Source organism: Pseudomyrmex gracilis, unplaced genomic scaffold (assembly GCF_002006095.1).
Source record: "Pseudomyrmex gracilis isolate BER0280 unplaced genomic scaffold, ASM200609v1 scaffold_92, whole genome shotgun sequence".
Taxonomy (NCBI): domain Eukaryota; kingdom Metazoa; phylum Arthropoda; class Insecta; order Hymenoptera; family Formicidae; genus Pseudomyrmex; species Pseudomyrmex gracilis.
The window spans coordinates 275,913-279,940 of record NW_018020676.1 but is presented as its reverse complement, the minus strand read 5'-3'; the positions used below and the strand labels follow the sequence as shown (position 1 = coordinate 279,940).

General features: G+C 40.4%; 1 protein-coding gene across 1 annotated transcript in view; it reads right to left on the bottom strand.

Moving 5' to 3' along the window:
* LOC109855548 (peroxidasin) overlaps window positions 1–2,464 on the bottom strand; it is a 142,223-nt gene extending 139,759 nt beyond the window's left edge. Inside the window, exon 1 of the mRNA XM_020429943.1 lies at window positions 2,398–2,464. The gene's annotated coding sequence lies outside the window, so the exon portion shown is untranslated. The remainder of the gene's footprint in view (window positions 1–2,397) is intronic.
* Window positions 2,465–4,028: the final 1,564 nt, after the last annotated feature.

Here is a 4,028-nt window from a genome sequence, read left to right as displayed (position 1 = left end):
GTATCCATAACGACTATCCTCATTAATGTTGGATCAACCATACAAGTCATTTCCATAGAACTATGGTTTCTACAACCATAGTGTACGCATGGGCGAAAAATAACATTACTATTTTGTTGGGGCAACTATATTTCCTGAAGTGATATCCATAGTGTTTTCTCCGTGCATTATAATTCACCATTACGATATCACCGGAGAACCGATGCGATAAATCGACGCGAATATTAATGGAATAGGCCGCAAGCGTATACAACGTCGTGCACGATGTCGAAATGTCGAGTACACTCGGCAATGAAGTTCAACTTGATTTCGAAAGTACAATACAATTATATATATTCTCTATGACACACAACATACGCGCGCGGCTACCATTTTACATGCCAATTGTCTCTCGAAAATACATAACCGATACCATATTCTATCCTTCTGTATATACGTATTGTATTACTATATTATCACAGAAACGCGCGCTCACGCGTTGTCGGCAATAGCCCCATCAACATATCGTTACCTGTCTGTCGATAATCATCCTCGGCGCTGAGCGCAGTGCGGCCGCTCGTATCCGGACTTCCGTAATAATTGCATAATGTGCTAATAGCGCTCGTAAAATGATTACGCGTCATATGAAATGATTACACTCCGGTACAAGCGGCAATTGCACGATCGGCCCGGCGGCTGCGAGCGGCGACACTTGGACAACGCCGCGCGCAAATCGTGCGTTAATTCGCCGTTAATAGGCAATATTATATATGTGTATAACATTGTTACATACATACATACATGTGTATATACATATATTACGTGCGTGTTCGCGCACGAGCGAGTAGAAAATTCATATCTCAAATAAAAGCTTATTCAATAACGGGATTGCTTTTTAAATGCGAGACCGTAAATAAACTCTTCGTTATTTCATCGCGCGCGTGTGTGTTATTTTCATATAACGTTTTCGCGCGAGCGGACCGCGATTTTGCCAACATATTGCATTTTCCGTGAAAAGCTATGCTGGACACGTAATGGTGAAAAGCACGAATCGGAGCCTTGCGAATGCCTCACGGAATCATCGGAAGATGTAATGGACTGCAGGTGTGAGAAAACGTGACAGCGGGAAGCTGCAATAGCAGTTCCACCGGCTATATAAGATAGAAGATCGTTTCTCTATGTTATCCTCCCGCCGGGTGGAAAATGAGAAATATTCATGAGAGCGATGCTGGCAAATATGTAAGAAACTCGGACAATATATTTGTCGATATAATTGTGATGTTAAATACAAGATGTATATATATATGTATATATCGCAATATGCGCGAGATTGTGTGTGTGTGTGTGTGTGTGTTATATTTTTCTCCGAGAAAATTGTTTCGAAAGTACTTTTTTGAATCTCAACCCCCTCGTTTCTATTTTTATACACACGTCTCGTGTGAAGTACGTTCTCGTATGCCGCAAAATAAAGCGCATAGAGTGATTGCATTCCCCGCGTCGCTTTATGTCAGGCTTTTCAGAAAAATAACTTGAAACGCATACACACGCACGCACACACGCACGCACACACGCACACACACACCCACAAATATACACAAAAAAGCTTGCGCGTGAGAAATTGCAACCGTCGTAGAGAACGAGAAGAGGCGCGTAATGGTCGCACGTTGCACTCTAACAGAGCACAGTCTGTTTAATTAGCGAGCAAATTAAATGCTGGAAACGGCCACATCCGACATGGCTTCGCAATTAGAGGTATTATAAATTAATTATAACACCGTGTGACATAGTCAGTTTTGTGGGATTCAATCTCGGGAATGGGCTTGGCGTTGGCGAGCGAAATGGTTGCCAAACTTACCTCATTGCCGGCCGCTTACGACGCATTTCGTTATTTCGGAGCGGAAGAGCATATCTTAAATTACATGTGGATTAAGTGGCACGAAATTGGCTTGAAAACGTACAGGCGGTATATGGAAGGCGGATTTCAAACAAAAATAACGTGAAAATAAGGATTCGCAATCTTATTGACAACGACGAATAGAGTCTTTTTCGAACAAAAAAAAAAAAATTTGTAGAAATACAATTACATAAACAAACATGTGATGTAAACTAATCTAAACCATTTGAAAACTTTGAGCACGCAAAAAATCACCGGATTTCCGGATATTAATTAACAGTCGCAACGCGCGTGATCGCGTTCTATTTGAACTCGCGATATCGCGCGGACTGCATTTCCTTGTAATCGAGTAAACGCGATTTGTAGCTTTAACAAGCTATACGATCGGGACTCGGGTACGTAAATGCCGTAGAACGGGGTAGCGTCTAAGATTCCCCCAGGGGGGTGTCACGAATTGCCAGACGGAGCTTAGAAGTCTCGAGCAGAATAGAAACCGATTAAGCGAAACAACCGACTGACAGCACCTGTTGATACTTCGCCTAGTTCGCGGTGGCGAAGGTGTAGACTCTCACGAACGGCCGCACACGTATGTATAGGTGTAAGTTCTCTGTCCGACATTCGTGCCCGGTTGTTCGCACGCGCGCACACACACTTACGACCGACGGACGACGGTCCAGTGATGTCACCGTCGAGTGAAGACGCCGCCGGTTGAAAACAAGACTAACGTTCGCGGATTCAACGCGCGTCGGTGTCGGAAGATCCAATTTTGGAAACCGCGCCAGGGTAAATTGAATCGACGTAGACCCTGTTAATATTCGAGTTACGAGCGCTATTACCCTTTGTTCGTGATTCAGCCTGTTACGCGCTCACTTCGCGTTTAAACGCACTTTGCATGCATTCCGCAAACTGTTTACGGACGTCTTCTGACGATTTCCCTATTCCTGTATATATATATATTGTGTGTGTGTGTGTGTTGCACGCACATTTCCCTCGTCGTCCACGGTGTTTTGTACTTATGACAAGTACAGTCTATTATCTTGTGAATCTCACGTGGTTACGTTGAATGGTGAAATCGTTGGCGTATCACAAAACAGATTTTCATTACAAATGTTTTTTCTTCACTACGCGATATCGCAAACCTAATAGTTTTCGAAAATAAACGTTTTAAAGGAGGAGAAAATTTGACGTTCGGTCTTGAGTCAAACTTTGCGAGAGAGAGAAAAGTTAACTATAGAAAACAAAGTCTTCTTTTAATTAATCTAATTCAGTTAATTTTGACTTTACTTCGCCGATGCAATTCCAATTTGACACATACTTATGGTAGTGTTGAAATTTCAGGGCTTTTGTGTGCGTTGAACTAACATAATTCCACATGAAACGAGTTGTACAGCCAATTAATGTACCATGGAATACAGTTACGCGCCTAGCATGATTAACTTTTGATTGCAATGAGCTTTACATCGTGTGTGTGTGTGTGGGTGTGTGTATGTAAACCTTTCGGCGAAAAGATATTTATATATTAACACGATGTTTAATCATAAACAATGTACGAAATATTGCGGCTAGTAATTCAGAGGAAGAGGAAATTCCGTTAAAATCCGTGAGTCGAACAGATTGTTTTTGAAATCCTTTTTGCGCAAACTGAACTGAACACTACACATGCAGAATATTTTTCTTCATAGGTAGTAAAACGTATATAAAAAATATCAGCTGTTAATAACAAGTATAAAATTAATTTTTCAACGTGAGCCTTTGTTAGAATTTTGATATTTTTGCACATTTGTATAAAAAAAAAAACGCGCGTAAAACACCTTTATTTTGCGCTCCAAACCTGATCTGTTTTCTTTAGCTTCGTTATATGTATAATTAATGAGGATTTTTATTTCATGCAAATATTGACGCGGAAAGATATGCTCTTACACTATTCGCATAAAAATAAATTTACGGAAAAATTAAGTGGAAAAATAACTTGTTTTTCATACACATTTCCAACGTATTGAAAGGAGAAACCCCGAGTCGAAATTTTGATGCTACTTTCAAACTTTTGAAGATACTTTGAACCTATTTAACTGACCAATATACTTATTTAAACCTACTTTGACACTTATATTCATTTACTCCTCTTTTGAACCTTTAATTCTATAAATTTTACGTT